General features: G+C 42.9%; 1 protein-coding gene across 2 annotated transcripts in view; it reads right to left on the bottom strand.

The window, feature by feature from the left end:
- The window catches only part of LOC134568980 (potassium voltage-gated channel subfamily C member 3-like), a 41026-nt gene extending 24363 nt beyond the window's left edge, over window positions 1-16663 (bottom strand). The window contains exon 1 of one of the 2 annotated variants that reach the window (XM_063427746.1): window positions 16614-16663. The gene's annotated coding sequence lies outside the window, so the exon portion shown is untranslated. Of the gene's footprint in view, window positions 1-16154; window positions 16390-16613 lie in introns of those variants that run through there. The other variant, XM_063427745.1, reaches the window with a different exon arrangement.
- Between the last annotated feature and the right edge of the window lie 1564 nt (window positions 16664-18227).

The raw sequence follows: 18227 nt of genomic DNA, 5'->3' as shown, positions 1-18227 counted from the left end.
CAAGTCCCGAGCACTAATCAGGACTCGTCGGGGGCGTGATTACCCTCTAGAATCAAGGTATAAAGTAAGGCTTTCGGCATCTGCTCATTGCCCTGTCGTGGTTCTAGCCTGTCTAGTCACTCAGTGCTCTTGTATTCTAGTTGTCTCTTTGGTTCTGACCCGGCTTGTTTGTACTACCCTGTTTACCTCTGTTACCCTTTGACTCGGCTTGTCTCTCGCTTACCTGTCCTCTCGTTCCCTCGACCTCGGCTTGTTCTTAGACCATTCTCTACTTACTCCTTACGTTAAGTCCGGCCATTCTAAGGTCCGGTATACGTACCTACCACCTGTTTGTACTCTGCGTGTTGGATTCCTGTCCCGATCCTGACATTACGACAGGGCCAATGGATCCTGCAGGTACAAACACTCAGGTTGGTCCTTCTGACTCTAGGTTCGACGCCATGGATCACAGAATGGACCAGATGGCTCTAGCACTACAGGCGTTACTATCTCGTTCTGGTAATCAACCAGAGGAGATGTGTAATACTTCTATCTCTCCTGCGAGTTCAGGTCTAGAGGTAGCCACTGTAGGTGCTTCTTCCCGTATCACTCCACCTGTACGTTATGGTGGTTCTCCAGAGAAGTGTCGTGGTTTCTTAAACCAAATAGGTATCCATTTCGAATTACAACCCCGCTCCTATCCTACAGATAGGGCGAAGGTTGGATTTATTATCACATTACTTGTTGAGAAAGCTTTGAGATGGGCCAATCCATTGTGGGAAAATGATAATCCGTTAGTATATAATTATAATGCCTTTGTAGCTGCTTTCAGAAGAACTTTTGACCCTCCAGGTAGAAAGGTCAATGCAGCTAGATTACTGTTGCGCCTTAGACAAGATAACCGAACACTTGTGGATTATGCACTAGAGTTCAGGTCTTTGGCGGCAGAGGTTAAGTGGAATGAACAGGCTTATATAGATGTATTTTTAAACGGGTTATCAGACATAATCCTTGACGAGGTTGCTACTAGAGAGCTTCCTGAAAATTTGGAGGATTTAATTTCTTTTATTTCTCGCATTGACGAACGTTTAAGAGAGAGGCAGAACACGAGAGAGAGAAACCGTAGACCTTCCTTTAAACTAGCTCCTTCATTTCAAAGTTCTGAATCCACAACCTCACTTTTTCCAGAACCTATGCAGATAGGCAATACTCTCAGAAGAGGAGAGACAGTACAGAAGAAGGGAGGGGTTGTGTATGTACTGTGGAGTCAGAGGTCATTTACGCCTAAATTGTCCTAATCGCTCGGGAAACGCTCGCACCTAAGTTTCTCTAGAGGACAGGCCTTGGGTGTTTCTATTTTGTCCTCTAATCTTAATTATAAAGATCACAGGCTTCTGCTACCCGTTTCTTTAACTTGGGAGAAGGGAGTACTAGAAACTATGGCATTGATTGATTCCGGAGCTGCTGAGAGCTTTATCGACCAAGTTTTTGTTACCAAACACGCTATCCCATCCCAGTTAAGGGAGACACCTTTGGCCGTTGAGGCCATAGATGGTAGTCCTTTAGTTGAGCCTGTTATTTTCCGTGAAACCATACCCGTTAAATTAACTGTTGGTATCTTACACGAGGAAGACATATCTTTATTGCTTATTTCTTCTCCTTCTGTTCCCATAGTCCTGGGGTATCCTTGGTTAAAAAGACATAACCCTATTATTGATTGGGAATTAGGGGAGATAATCTCATGGGGTCAGGGTTGTCAGGACAGGTGCTTACGGACAGTGTCACCACTTTGCGCAACACACCGATTAATTCTACCTACTCTACAGAGGTACAAATACCGTCCCTGTACCTGGATTTAAAGGCAGTATTTGACAAAAAGAATGCTGATACTTTACCTCCACACAGGTCTTTTGATTGTAAGATTAATCTACTACCTGGTACTATGCCCCCCAGGGGTAATGTATATCCGTTGTCCACTAAAGAGAACTTAGTCTTAGAGGAGTATATTCGTGAGAACCTTGAAAAAGGATTCATTAGGAGATCCTCCTCCCCTGCCGGGGCTGGGTTTTTTTTTGTTAAAAAGAAGGATGGTACACTAAGACCTTGCATTGATTATCGAGGTTTGAACAAAATAACCATTAGAAATGCCTACCCAATTCCTTTGATTACCGAGCTCTTTGATCGTCTAAAAGGCTCCAAGATTTTCACCAAGTTAGATCTCAGAGGGGCGTATAACTTGGTGAGAATTCAGCAGGGACACGAGTGGATGACGGCGTTTAATACCCGTTATGGGCACTATGAATACACAGTGATGCCTTTTGGTCTCTGTAATGCTCCGGCAGTATTTCAGGACCTGATCAATGAAGTTCTTAGAGAATTTCAACATGACTGCATTATTGTATATCTGGATGATATACTTATACACTCTAGAGAGATTGAGACTCACCACAGACAAGTCAGAAGGGTATTGCGCAAGCTTCTTCAACATGGCCTGTACTGCAAATTGGAGAAATGCAGCTTTGACCAATCCCAGATAAACTTTGACTCGGCTTGTCTCTCGCTTACCTGTCCTCTCGTTCCCTCGACCTCGGCTTGTTCTTAGACCATTCTCTACTTACTCCTTACGTTAAGTCCGGCCATTCTAAGGTCCGGTATACGTACCTACCACCTGTTTGTACTCTGCGTGTTGGATCCCTGTCCCGATCCTGACACCAGCAAACCCACAGCCTGCCAGCCGCAGCCAGTGAGCCCACAGCCTTCCAGCAAGCCCACAGACTGCCAGCCAGCAACAGTAATTAAGGTAAGAGGAGCCAACTTGGCCTAGGTATCAGCAAGCTATGTTGTGTTGCTATATTGTGAATAGGAGTGTTGGAGAGACCCCCCTACAGGCCCCATTAGACTCCATTGTAGTCTCTATTGGGACCTGGAGGAAATTCTTTCTAACACACTCTCTAAAGGACACTGAGATAGCCTCTGCTAGAATGACCCCCCCCCCTCCCCCTCCATGGCCTCCAGTAGTCTCTACTGAGGCCTGGAGACGACTGTTTCCAGCAGGGATGCTGAGATGGCCTCTGTTAGAAAGACCCCCTTCCAAGCCTATTAGACTCCATTGTAGTCTCTAATGGGGCCTGGAGGGGATTCTTTCTAACACACTCTCTAAAGGACACTGAGATAGCCTCTGCTAGAAAGACCCCCCTCCATGGCCCATTAGCCCTCAATTGTAGTCTCTACTGGGGCCTCAAAGGGATTATTGCACTTTTGTTCCTTGTGTCTAAAGATTGTGTAGGGTGTGGCTGGAGGCGGTGCATGGAGGCGGGACAAGAGTGGCGCTTGCTGCGGAGTATGGGTGGGGCCTGTAAGGGGGCCCTTGATTTATTTTGCCCGGGGGCCCTGAGGGTTCTCAGTCTGCCCCTGGACAATTGGAAGTGATGGCTAAAAAAAGTAAACAGAGAGTTGCAACTATTGATAAAACATGGTGGAACAGAGTTGCCTACTGTGATAATGTATTCCCTATGGTGACAGCAAAAACATTTGGAAAATTAAAATAAAAGTACAATAAAAAATAACTAAAAAAATATATATATATTTTGAAACCAGGAAGCATCCACATGTACTGAATATTCATGAAGTCGTTCCCATTTAACCCCTTCAGGACGCAGGACGGTTCAGGACCGTCCTCGGCATTTTTGCGTTGCCGACCGAGGACGGTCCTGAACCGTCCTAACGGAAAACGGGCGGCAGGAGCGATCGGCGAAAACTTCCGCCGAAATCACGCTGTTACTATCTGCCTGGCATCCCAGGCAGATAGTAACAGCCAATTGCGGCATGTGAGCGATCCGCGATCGCTCACAATTGGCTGGTGTCAAAGTGGGTGTTACAAACACTCACTTTGACACTGATCTCTGCCTCTCTCCCCTCTGTAGCGTTTTGTGAGGCGAGAGAGACAGAGATCGTGATATATTGTTGCAGCAGTTGTTCCAGAGTTGTCAAAAGTATCTGTAGTGAAAAAAAAAATCCCTTTTTAACCCCTTCCCTGCCAGATCTGTTACAGACAGTGCATTGGTACTGTCTGTATTTTTTTTTGCCCTTAAGGGTTAACTTTATTTTAAAGATCTGTGTCTTAGATTGTCTTAGACTGTCTTAGACTGTCTTAGACTGTCTTAGACTGTCGTAGTCTGTCGTAGTCTGTCGTAGTCTGTCGTAGTCTGTCGTAGTCTGTCGTAGTCTGTCGTAGTCAGTCAGTTTCCTTCCCCCAAATCTCCATTAGATTTTTGTAACAGGAGTTAGTTTAGGGATTACTGTTTTAGTCTGTTTTAGTCTGTTTTAGTGTTAAAAAAAAATAAAAAAAAATAAAAAAATATATATATATAAAAAAAAAAATATAAAAAAAAAATTGTGTTTAGTATTTTGTTAGTTTAGTCTGTTAGTGTGAAACATGCAGCGCATGTACAGCTTGGAGGAGGCATGCCTTCTTGGCGTCAGACTCTGACGCCACTGACACTGCATCCGATTTTGACCCAGGTCAGTTTAGCAGCACATCTAGTGACATGTCGTCATCTGTGTGTGAGCCAGCTGCTAAAAGAAGCTGTGCTCCCCCTGCTACGCCAAATGTGGAGGAGGACTGGGTACCTCCACAGTCAGCTGAGCCCAACATCCCCCCTTTTAGTGCCAACGCAGGCATTAATGTGAATGTGGTTGACTTCTCCCCTACACAATATATTGAGCTATTTTTAGGGGATACCATCTGGGAGGAGATTGTTTCCCAGACTAATTTATACGCTAGTCAATTTATTGAGACGAATCCAGGTAGCTATACAGTCAGGGAGCATGCTTGGCACCCCACAGATGTCCCTGAACTTAAAAAATTCTGGGCGCTTACCATGCTCATGGGGTTAATAAAGAAGCCATCAATCCGTTCCTACTGGAGCAACAACCCAATTTGTTCGACTCCTATATTCTCCCAAACAATGCCTAGACCAAGATATGAGCTGCTGCTGAGATACTTACATTTCAACGACAACACGCTCTGTCACCCCAGAGATCACCCCCAATATGATAGGCTTCATAAAATTCGCCCTCTGGTAGACCATCTTCAGAACAGATTTTCTGAAGTTTATACCCCCCAACAAGATGTATCTATTGATGAGTCCCTAATGAAATATAAAGGGAGATTAGGGTTCAAACAGTATATCCCCTCAAAGCGGTCTAGGTATGGCATTAAAGTATACAAACTGTGCGAGAGCGAAAGTGGCTACACATTTGCCTTTCGTATATATGAGGGGAAAGATGCTCAACTGAACCCTCCTGGCTGTCCTGACTCTCTGGGGACAAGTGGGAAACTGGTTTGGGACCTACTGTCCCCCTTGTTCAATAAGGGTTACCACCTTTATGTGGACAACTTTTACAGCAGTGTCCACTTGTTTAAAATTCTTTATAGTTTGCAGACACTGGCCTGCGGCACTGTAAGAAGAAATGCCAGGGATTTCCCCAGACCGCTCATAGAGGCCAAATTAAAAAAAGGTGATTGCAAATTCCTGTGCAAAGCTGAACTGCTTGCGCTAAAATTTAAGGACAGGAAGGATGTGCACATGCTGACAACCATACATAACGAAGGCATGTCAGACGTCACTGTACGAGGCAGGGTACAGACAAAACCGGTTTGCATCCGAGCTTATAACAGGCACATGGGGGGTGTTGATTTGGCTGATCAGCTAATGCAGCCTTATCTTATCTTAAGAAAGACAAAAGCCTGGTATAAAAAGGTGGCTATTTACCTGTTGCAAGTAGCAACACATAATTCATTTTTACTCTTTAAAAAAATGAATCCAGGAAGAACCACCTTTCTCCAATTTCAGCTCAAGCTGATTTCCACAATAATTTATGGAGATGGTCAAGTACCAACAACGGTGCAAGAGGAGCCCAGACATTTTATTTTTAAGATACCGCCAACACCAAAAAAAAGAAATCCCCAGAAACGTTGCCGGGTCTGTTATAAAAAAGGGAAAAGGACAGACACCCCTTTTCACTGTCCCGATTGCCCTACCAAACCTGGACTGTGTATCGGAGCATGTTTTAAGGTCTACCACACAGAAAATACATTTTTATAATACTTGTTCCTGATTTTTTTATTTTTTTTATTTTGAAAGTGGCAAATTTCTGTTAGTCAGTATCCTTCCCCCAAATCTCCAGTTAGATTCTTTTTGCAGGAGTTAGCTTACAGATTGCTGCTAACGGAAGTTTTAGTCTCATTTAGTTTGTTTTTATCAGTTTTAGTCTGTTTTTAGTATAAAAAAAAAAAATTGTGTGTTAGTAACTCTGTGTTAGTCAGACTCTGACGCCACTGACACTGCGTCCGATTTTGACCCAGGTCCTTTATGTGGACAACTTTTATAGCATTGTCCGTTTGTTTCAAACTCTTTAGGGTTTCTAGATACTGGCCTGTGGCATTGTGAGAAGATATGCCAAGGATTTTCCCAGACCTTTTATAGAGGCCAAATAAAAAAAAAAAGTGAATGTAAAGGTCTGCACAAAGCTAAAGTGCTTGCAATAAAATTTAAGGACAGGAAGGATGTTAATATACTAACCACCATCCATGACGAAAGCATGTCAGACGTCACTGTCCGAGGCAGAGTACAGACCAAACCTGTTTGCATCAGGGCTTATAAAATGCACATGGGGGTGTTTATTTGGCTGATTAGCTGACGCAGCCATATCTTATCTTAAGAAAGACAAAAACCTGGTATAAAAAGGTGGCTATCTACCTGATGCAAGTAGCGACACATAATTCATTTTTACTCTTTAAAAAAATAAATCCAGAAAGAAACACCTTTCTCCAATTTCAGTTCAAGCTGATTTCCACAATAATTTATGGAGATGGTTGGAGAAGTTTGAACAACGGTGCCAGAGGAGTCCAGACATTTTATTTTTAAGATACCGCCAACTGCAAAAAAACACAAATCCCCTGAAATGTTGCTGGGTCTGTTATAAAAAAGGGAAAACGACAGACACCCCTTTGCACTGTTTTTTTTTTCTTTTGAAAGCAGCACATTATAGTTAGTCAGTTTCCTTCCCCCAAATCTCCACTTAGATTCTTTTTGCAGGAGTTAGTTTAGAGAATGCTGCTAAAGGTGCATTTGATACCTGCAGATTTGGTTAAAAAAGTTTTATGGTAGTAACATATAACTGGCTGGCCAAAACCAGATGACGTGTGCATAAAAAGCAGAATTTAAAAATTACCACCATGCACGTTCTCTGAAATTTGTTTAGCACAATGGTTGGGGGAAGGATGTGAAAACACCTCATATACAATACCCTGGAATGTCTACTTTATAAAAATATTAACTTTCATGATGTTAACATTAACTGGGGGATGCAAAAATATGCCAAACTGAAGATAGGCCAAGCATACCTATATATGAAGTTGAAAAACTGATATGTACAAGTCTCGATTGTGGCCTTTTAGCCCCCAAACAACCCAGCAAACTTATGCATGGGTGATATCACTGTACTCAGGAGATGTTGCTGAACACATATTGGGGTGTTGTTTGGCAGTGATACATAACAGGACCTGTTAATTCATGCCTAAAGTACAATGTATGTGTCAAAGAACACGAAGAAAATTACTACCCAAAAGTTTGCCAAAGGCTGGTGGTAGAATTATTGCATGAAAAGTATTAAACTACCACCATTCAAAATACCCTGAGTTGTCTACTTTTCAAAAATATATGGTTTGATGGGGGTAAAATACATTGGCCCAAATAGGACAGGGGCGCCAGTTTACTACATGTCAAAATTCTGAGTTGGAAAATGGATATGCGCACCTGCCAGATTGGGCCTTTTAGCCCCCAAACAATCTGACAAGCCTATGCATGGGTGGTATCACTGTACTCGGGAGATGTTGCTGAACACATATTGGCGTGTTGTTTGGCAGTGACACATAACACGATCTGTTAATTCATGCCTAAAGTACAATGTGTGTGAAAAAAAACACACAAAAAAGGACTACCTAAATATTTGACTAAGTCTGGTGGTAGAATTAGTGCATGGAAAGTGTTAAAAAACCACCATTTGAAATACCCTAGGGTGTCTACTTTCCAAAAATATATGGTTTGGTGGGGGTAAAATACATTGGCCGGCTTTACAAATGTCCCAAATAGGACATGTGCGCAGGTTGACTACATGTCAAAATTCCAAGTTGGAAAATGGATATGCGCACCTACCAAATTGGGCCTTTTAGCCCCCAAACAACTCAACAAGCCTATGCATGGGTGGTATCACTGTACTCGGGAGATGTTGCTGAACACATATTAGTGTGTTTTTTGGCAGCAAGACATAACAGGATCTGTAAGTTTATACCTGAATTGCAATGTATGTGAAAAAAAAAAAAAAAAATACCTATGTGAAGTTTGGCATAGACTGGTGGTAAAATGGATGCATAGAAAGTGTCAAAATATACTTAGATGAATACCCTGGGTTGTCTACTTTAAAAAATATATATACATGTGGAGTGTTTTCCAGAGATTTATGACAGATAATAGTGTTACAATGCCACGAGTGATACATTTTTAAAATGTATGTTTTGAAACCGCCATATCCTACTTGTACTTATAGCCCTATAACTTGCAAAAAAAAGCAAAAAATCATGTAAACACTGGGTATTTTTAAACTCAGGACAACATTTTAAATCTATTTAGCAGTTTTTTTCATTCGCTTTTGTAGATGAGTAAAAGATTTTCCAAGTAAAAGTCAAAAAACACGTTTTTTTTTCAATTTTTTATCATATTTTTTCATTTTTTTTAAATTAAATTACATGAGATTATATAAATAATGGTATGTAAAGAAAGCCCCTTTTGTCCTGAAAAAAACAATATATAATTTGTATGGGAACAGTAAATGAGAGAGCGGAAAATTACAGCTAAACACAAACACCACAAAAGTGTCAAAAAGATGCCTGTCGCAAATGTACAACATCGCAAAAACAGTCCAGTCCTTAAGGGGTTAAAAAAATAAATAAACTTTTTTACAAATTAAAATGAGTCTAATCAGACATCCGTTTTGAAGTGTGAACTTTTTTGAGTTGGAGTCACCCTGCGCTTAGTGTACAATGTACAATGATACCGAAATAAATCTCAATTCTTACTTTCTGAAGTAATACTTTAATGAATCATTGTCTCTTACATTTAAAATCAACATACATTAAAGTTGTCTAATTATGGATTAACATTCAACTTCTATAAATAGCAAATAAAGTTTACTTTGATTTTAATGAACTTGAACAAAAACCGAAACAGGATTTGGGTGGCTGGATAGATGGATGGATGGTGGGTTGGTGGATGGATGGATTTGGATTGATGGATGGATGGGTGGGTGAGTTTGGATGCGTGGATAGATGGATGGATGGTGGGTTGGTGGATGGATGGATTTGGATTGATGGATGGATGTGTGGGTGAGTTTGGATGCGTGGATAGATGGATGGATGGTGGGTTGGTGGATGGATGGATTTGGATTGATGGATGGATGGATGGGTGGGTGGATGGGTTTGGATGCGTGGATAGATGGGTGGATGGGTTTGGGTGGGCGAACTTTGAGTTGGAGTCACCCTGCACTTAGTGTATGTACAATGTACAATGATACCGAAATAAATCTCAATTGTTACTTTCTGAACATACAATGTTAATCCATAATTAGCCAACTTTAATACATTAATATTATACATTAGAGTTGGCTTTAATGGATTAACATTCAACTTCTATAGATAGCAAATAAGGTTTACTTAGATTTTAATGAACCTGTACATAAAGCAGATAATCTTAATCTGAAACAGGGTTTGGGTGGATGGATGGATGGATGGTGGTAGTGGATGGATTGGTTGGTGGATGGGTGGATGGGTGGGTGGATGGGTGGATGGATGGGTGGATGGGTGGATGGATGGATGTGTGGATGGTGGGTGGATGGATGGATGGATTTGAATGGGTGGGTGGATGGGTGGGTGGATGGATGGATGGATGGTGGGAGTGGATGGATTGGTTGGTGGATGGGTGGATGGGTGGGTGGATGGATGGATGGATGGATGGGTGGCTAGATGAATGGATGGATGGATTTGAATGGGTGGGTGGGTGGATGGATTTGAATGGGTGGATGGATGGATGGATTTGAATGGGTGGGTGGATGGATGGATGGATTTGAATGGGTGGGTGGATGGATGAATGGATGGTGGGAGTGGATGGATTGGTTGGTGGATGGGAGGATGGTGGGTGGATGGATGGATGGGTGGCTAGATGAATGGATGGATGGATGGATTTGAATGGGTGGGTGGATGGATGGATGGATTTGAATGGGTGGGTGGATGGATGGATGGTGGGAGTGGATGGATTGGTTGGTGGATGGGTGGATGGGTGGGTGGATGGTGGGTGGATGGATGGATGGGTGGCTAGATGAATGGATGGATGGATTTGAATGGGTGGGTGGGTGGATGGATTGGAATGGGTGGATGGATGGATGGATTTGAATGGGTGGGTGGATGGATGGATGGATTTGAATGGGTGGATGGATGGATGAATGGATGGTGGGAGTGGATGGATTGGTTGGTGGATGGGTGGGTGGATGTTGGGTGGATGGATGGATGGATTGGTGGCTAGATGAATGGATGGATGGATTTGAATGGGTGGGTGGATGGATGGATGGATTTGAATGGGTGGGTGGATGGTGGGAGTGGATGGATTGGTTGGTGGATGGGTGGATGGTGGGTGGATGGATGGATGGGTGGCTAGATGAATGGATGGATGGATGGATTTGAATGGGTGGATGGATGGATGGATGGATTTGAATGGGTGGATGGATGGATGGATGGATGGGTGGATGGATGGATTTGAATGGGTGGATGGATGGATGGATGGATGGATTTGAATGGGTGGGGGGATGGGTTGCTGTGAAGAGGTCACTCAGGCTCTCTCCCTGTTTCAGTATACATATCCCAATCACTATTTCATTAGGGACGACTCGTTAAGAGCTGCAGACACAGAATGTTATTTAGAATATCACTTAGTGTTAATATTGTTTGTTATTGTGCTAATTATTAGACCTCCTGCAGCATTGCTTTCATTGAGGACCAAGAGAAGATCTTACAATGTATGCAGTCCAATTTTGTGTTGTAGAAGGCGATGGAGTTCACAAATTAATTACATAAACAAAGTACAAGCCGGGCACTCTGAACTCCACACACATGCATGGTTTTAAAACTGATGCAGTTTGAGAAGCTGTTCTGCTACAACGTCTTATAACCTACTCGGTGCATAAAAAACATGAATAAAGGATCCATTAAAGGAGAGTTTAACAAAAACACAGGCTCAGCCAGCACTCGTAGCCACCACTCTGTTAAGCCTTGGTTATGCGGCCTAGACTACTAATGTAATTAAATTAACAGAACTATATCTTATCTTATCTTGCTTATGCAGAAAAAAATTAATGGGTTATTCACTAAACAGCAGTTTGGCGTAACTTAAAAAACTGCAAAACTTAGACCTAGCTATTTGCTTTGGTAAAAAAATGAAAATAAAAAAATGATCAAATCTCTTGTTTAGTGAAAACTTTACTAACATGAAGCTCAACAAAGGAAAATTGACTAAACCAGCTGACTTGGAAACAATTTCCCACTAGACTGAGTTGGGGGATTTGTTTTTCCATTTTGACTTAAATTGAACAACTGAGTTGTTACTCGGATCAAGTTACAATTTCGTGAATTAACTAAACTTTTTTGTTCAGGTCAGAAGTACTTGCAATGCATTATCTTTACATTAATATAGCTCCAACACAGGGCTGCCATCAGAAATTTTAGGGCCCCTGACACAGCTCAAGATCTGGGCCCCCGGGGCCAGCCCCGAGTCCGCCCACAAGGATGAAGTGTGTGTGTGTGTATAGTGGATGCGGTATGTGTGTCATGGATGCAGTGTGTATAGTGGATGTAGAATGTGTATAGTGGATGTGGTATGTGTGTCATGGATACAGTGTGTATAGTGGATGCAGATTGTACGTTTTGTGTAATGTATGTAATGTTTGTATGCATGCATTCGATGCAGAGTGTGTGTGTAGTGAATGTAGGATTGTGTATAGTGAATGCAGAGTGTGTGTTTTTGTAGTGGATGTAGTGTGTATAGTGAATGTAGTGTGTTTGTAGTGAATGTAGTGTGCTTGTAGTGAGTGAAACGTGTGTATAGTGAATGTAGTGTGTGTGTGTGTGTAGTGCAAAGTGTGTTTAGTGAATGTAGTGTGTGTGTAGTACAAAGTGTGTTTAGTGAATGTAGTGCGTGTGTAGTGCAGAGTGTGTTTAGTGAATGTAGTGTTTGTAGTGAGTGCAGAGAGTGTATAGTGAATGTAGTGCAGAGTGTGTTTAGTGAATGTAGTGTGTGTGTAGTGCAAAATGTGTATAGTGAATGTAGTGTGTGTGTGTAGAGCAAAATGTGTATAGTGAATGTAGTGTGTGTCTGTAGCGCAAAGTGTGTTTAGTGAATGTAGTGTGTGTGTGTGTGTGTGTAGTGCAGAGTGTGTTTAGTAAATGTGGTGTTTGTAGTGAGTGCAGAGTGTGTTTAGTGAATGTAGTGTATGTGTAGTGCAGAGTGTGTTTAGTGAATGTAGTGCAGAGTGTGTTAGTGAATGTAGTGCAGAGTGTGTTAGTGAATGTAGTGTGTGTTTAGTGCAGAGTGTGTTAGTGAATGTAGTGTGTGTGTAGTGCAGAGTGTGTTTAGTGAATGTAGTGCAGAGTGTGTTAGTGAATGTAGTGCAGAGTGTGTTAGTGAATGTAGTGTGTGTGTGTAGTGCAGAGTGTGTTAGTGAATGTAGTGTGTGTGTAGTGCAGAGTGTGTTAGTGAATGTAGTGTGTGTGTGTGTAGTGCAGAGTGTGTTTAGTGAATGTAGTGCAGAGTGTGTTAGTGAATGTAGTGTGTGTGTAGTGCAGAGTGTGTTTAGTGAATGTAGTGCAGAGTGTGTTAGTGAATGTAGTGCAGAGTGTGTTAGTGAATGTAGTGCAGAGTGTGTTAGTGAATGTAGTGTGTGTGTAGTGCAGAGTGTGTTTAGTGAATGTAGTGTATGTGTAGTGCAGAGTGTGTTTAGTGAATGTAGTGCAGAGTGTGTTAGTGAATGTAGTGCAGAGTGTGTTAGTGAATGTAGTGTGTGTGTAGTGCAGAGTGTGTTAGTGAATGTAGTGTGTGTGTAGTGCAGAGTGTGTTTAGTGAATGTAGTGCAGAGTGTGTTAGTGAATGTAGTGTGTGTGTAGTGCAGAGTGTGTTAGTGAATGTAGTGTGTGTGTAGTGCAGAGTGTGTTAGTGAATGTAGTGTGTGTGTAGTGCAGAGTGTGTTTAGTGAATGTAGTGCAGAGTGTGTTAGTGAATGTAGTGCAGAGTGTGTTAGTGAATGTAGTGTGTGTGTAGTGCAGAGTGTGTTAGTGAATGTAGTGTGTGTGTAGTGCAGAGTGTGTTAGTGAATGTAGTGTGTGTGTAGTGCAGAGTGTGTTTAGTGAATGTAGTGCAGAGTGTGTTAGTGAATGTAGTGTGTGTGTAGTGCAGAGTGTGTTAGTGAATGTAGTGTGTGTAGTGCAGAGTGTGTTTAGTGAATGTAGTGCAGAGTGTGTTAGTGAATGTAGTGCAGAGTGTGTTAGTGAATGTAGTGTGTGTGTAGTGCAGAGTGTGTTAGTGAATGTAGTGTGTGTGTAGTGCAGAGTATCTTGAGTGAATGTAGTGCAGAGTGTGTTAGTGAATGTAGTGTGTGTGTAGTGCAGAGTATCTTGAGTGAATGTAGTGTGTGTGTGTAGTGCAGAGTGTGCTTGTAAGGATTCAGTGTGTGTGTAAAAGAGGGGGGAGGGGAGTATTATTTTTTTTTATTTATTTGTGTTTATTTCAATTTTATTCCCCCCTCCTTGGTTCTTACCGTGCCAGGGAGGGGGGAGATCGCATTTCCTGTTGATCCAGTGGCATGGTGGAGGGAGCCAGCCGCGGTACATTGAAGAGGGGGCCCAGCAGCACACTTTGTCTTCCTTTCCAGCTCCTCTATGACCAAGTCTCACGAGACAGGCCTGCGTGCTGTGCGGAGCGTTGCCATAGTAACCCGTGGCAACGCTCTGGCGGCCGCAGGGTGCAGGAAAGTTAGACAGAGAGCAGCTGTAAAGGAGGACAGAGTGTGCTGCTGGGCCCCCTCTTCATCGTACAGGTAGCAGGGGGCCCTCTGTGCACATATATATATAGCGAAAATCGCTATATATATATATATATATATGTGCTTCTCTATGACAAGCGTTCAGCGTCGACATGCAGAGATGTTGAATGTCAGTGCTGCACATTTTGCAACACTGACACAGGAAGCGCCTAGGTGTTCCTAGGCGGCAATGTAAACACTGCATTTTCTCTGAAAAGGCAGTTTTTGCAGCAAAAACCCTGCAGTGGTAAACTATACTCACCAGAACAACTACATTAAGCTGTATAATATAAATTAGTTGTTCTGGTAACTATAGTGTCCCTTTATGTTTGTGCGTGCAAAGGGGTAGGGACTGCAGAGGGTGCCGAAAGGAAGGGGCTGTAAAGGGTGTGAGTGGAAGGGGCTGCAGAGGGTACAGGGTGAATAGAGGCTGTAGTGGGTGCAGAGGAGGGACAGGATGTAGTGGGTGCAAAGGGTAATAGGAGCTGCAGTGGGAGCAGTTGGGTAGCCCACTAGCCACTACCAAAAGCAAAACTCTACCATTGCGCACAGTGCAGGGGGCAGGAGCTGCAGTGGGAGCAGCAGGTAAGGGCTGCAGTGGGAGCAGAGGGGTAGGGAATTCAGTGGGAGCAGGGAGGTAGGGGCTGCAGAGGGAGTTGGGGCTGCAGAGGGAGCAGGGGATGCAGTGCTCCCAAAACGCTCCCAAACCTTACCTCTCTGGTGGTCCTCTTCTGAAGGAACCTCACAATGCTGACATGCTGCCTGTAAGTCTGCTCAGGGCAGCTCCGCACAGCTCACTCTGCACTGTGACTGGTGATGTCACTTCCTGCAGAACCAGCCGCAGGGAGCTGCCCTGAGCAGTGTTACAGGCAGCTCAGTGAGGCTGTGTTCTGAGACAGGCACACTGAGGGGCAGCCTAGTGGGGTCTTTGGGAGGGCCCTATAGCTGTCCCTCAGTGTGCCCTGCACGGAGGAGATGATTAGTAGCAGCAGGGGCCCACGGACGGCTGTGCGGGCCCCTTGCTGAGTGCAGGCTGGCTGGGGAGATTGTTTAACTCCCCAGCTCAGCCATTACTTACTGCAGCAGTATGTGGGGCTCGGGGCCCCCCAGGACCGCCGGGCCCATGACAACTGTTATGGTTGTCATGCCCTGATGGCGGCCCTGCTCCAACATATACCGCGGTGCTTTACAATGATGGAAAAGGGATATCTGACATACAACATATTAACAAGACAAAAGGTTTAAGGGGCCCTGGTACAATTTATGAGGAAGGAAACATCACAAGGGGAAACACCGCATGTCAGAGGGGAGGAGAAACTGATGGATAAGATGTCAAAAACTGCTAGGAAATGTGGTGTGTGGAAGAACCAAAGATTGGAGGGAGAGAGAGTGAAGTGGGCATTAAAACAAGAGTGGAAGGGAACACATTAAAGGACCACTATAGGCACCCAGACCACTTCAGCTTAATGAAGTGGTCTGGGTGCCAGGTCCATCTAGGGTTAACCCTTTTTTCTATAAACATAGCAGTTTCAGAGAAACTGCTATATTTATAAATTGGTTAATCCAGCCTCTAGTGGCTGTCTCATTGACAGCCGCTAGAGGCGCTTCTCACTGTGAAAATCACCAGCGTCCATAGGAACGCATTGAGAATACTTTTCTATGAGACTGGCTCTTGCCGCGCATGCCCATTTAGCCGAAGAGGAGGAGAAGAGGGAGGAGAGGAGGAGAGCTCCCCGCCCGGTGCTGGAGAAAGAGGTAAGTTTAACCCCTTCCTCTCCATCCAGCCCGGCGGGAGGGGGTCCCTGAGGGTGGGGGCCCCCTCAGGGCACTATAGTGCCAGGAAAAAGAGTATGTTTTCCTGGCACTATAGTGGTCCTTTAAGTACCCATGACATCAATTTCTGCCATGCGTTATTTTACCAGCAGGGACTGTTTCCCAGCTGGGACCAAAGTTAGTAACCCCACTCTGAACACTAAAATGTGTGAAGCACTTACCAAAACCACAGTCTGAACTGTAAGGGAATCGCTATTTCACTTCACAAGGTTTCCGGATCAGCTATTTAGGTCCAAAAAGTTGCAGGTTTCTCGTCAATTCTCCCGAGTTTCCAGGTTAGTGAATGTATTGTACAGCTTTGGTTCCCAGTCCAGTCCCCCAAGCACAATAACAGTGCGGGATATGAGCATCTGTTCCAAGTCTGTTCCAATGGCGATACTGACAAAACTCAGCCTACTGCTGTGCCCTGCCTTGAGGACTAGTTTGTGAACCACTGATTTACAACCCTGCCCGACCCGTGACTGAAGAAAAAAAAAAACTTGCAAAGGATATACAATCTTCTCACTGAAGTCTACTGGGATGCAATTAACCCTTAGCAAATAATTATGTGATGCAAAATTCGTGAGCTTTCTATCAAGCATCAAACAGAGAGGGACAAGTAGAGCAATTTGCACTCTTACCTTCCTGTTATTGGAGCATCTGTGTTGTAAGATTTAATAAATGGGGGGGGGGGTTGAAAAAGGGAAAAAAAATATTTTGGGGGGCAAAAACAGAGTTGCAGGAAATGTGACTTACTACGCCCACTAGCAAATCAGCAAAAATGTATTACACAAACACACACACACAGGACTGTGGACAGCTGTAGTAATTATTAAGGTAAATGAACGCAGCTGGGCTGAAGGAATGGAATGTTAGGAATACCCGGATAAGAGGCACAAATGCAATCGCTTAGTGAGACATTGCTTGAGATCTCTGAGCACGTTGGTGTATTAACCCATTCATAACTTGAGCTGGGCACAACCTTTATACTACAACGAGCCTACAGAATAACTAACGCTAAATCATCTACTTCTAATATCTCGATTCTCTCGATGTTTTGTTTTTCCCCCAAAAAAAATTAAATTAGGAATTATCTTATCTATTAAACACCGACTTGTAGTGAATTGAAAAATAGAATCGCAAAACTTTGGCTAAAATACTAACCCTAGAAAGTTCTCATCGTAAGATTCCTGATGATTCTAATTAACTTTAACATACAGATATTGTGGAAAAATCACAGAAACGTCATGAACTCATCCATCTGTTCATCTTCCCTTCCTGCCCGCAGATAGACAAATAATGTTAACAGAGACTGTAAAGGTCTTCAGTATAACACTAAAGACAATAAGTCTTTACAAAGCTAAAGCAAACTGTAAGAAACGTGACCGACACAAACTCTTATTTTTCAGGACAAATTAAACATTCCTTAAGAACTAGCGCGAGCATTATTATTATTTTTAATGTTGGTGTTTATATAGTGACAGCTTATTCCTCAGCGATTTAATATATTAGAAAGGGTGAAATTTAACAATTACATGAGACAATTACAAAATCTTACAGGAACAATAGGTTGATGAGGACCCTGCTCAAAGGAGCATACAATCCAGAGGAGGTAGGGTATAAGAATATAACAGGAAGGGCACCATGGGAATAGCAACCATATTATTATGTAATGTTAATAGTGATGTGGGATTATTTAAAAAACCTTATTGTACTTGTATTCAATTATTGCACTAACTCCATTTTAACTTCATACTGTGACAATCCTCCATTTTGTCCTCCTAACCTGACTTCTTCAATACTCCATTTTGTCCTCATAACCTAACTTGTTCATTTTAAAACTACCTTACATGACAGAATTTCCCAGCACATCTAATACAATAGAACAAAGACTGTATTTTCTATAAAGACATGATTAACACAGAAATTGCTGACTTTTCCTTAGATTTGCAACATAGTATAGTTTGAAGGCCATGAGAACACAGTAGTAATGAAATGTTCTATTCATAAGAGACCTTGCACCTGGCCACGAGGCCTGAGATCACCGACCGTGTAAAATGACGCTCAAGACCCCTTGTCCCCCACCCGTGTCCAGAACAATCCCACCTCTTGGTGGGTGGACACGGGACTAACCACTTAGTCTTCAAGCCAATTAATAATATTGATAGGTGGACACTAATCCCGACACTTAACAATTAATCCAATTAATGATGTTTATTTGCTGATATTCTAATAATCAATGATGACGTAAAATG

This window comes from Pelobates fuscus, chromosome 7 (assembly GCF_036172605.1).
Source record: "Pelobates fuscus isolate aPelFus1 chromosome 7, aPelFus1.pri, whole genome shotgun sequence".
Classification (NCBI taxonomy): domain Eukaryota; kingdom Metazoa; phylum Chordata; class Amphibia; order Anura; family Pelobatidae; genus Pelobates; species Pelobates fuscus.
Note: the sequence above shows the minus strand (reverse complement) of the source record. Positions and strands in the feature narration are given on the sequence as shown.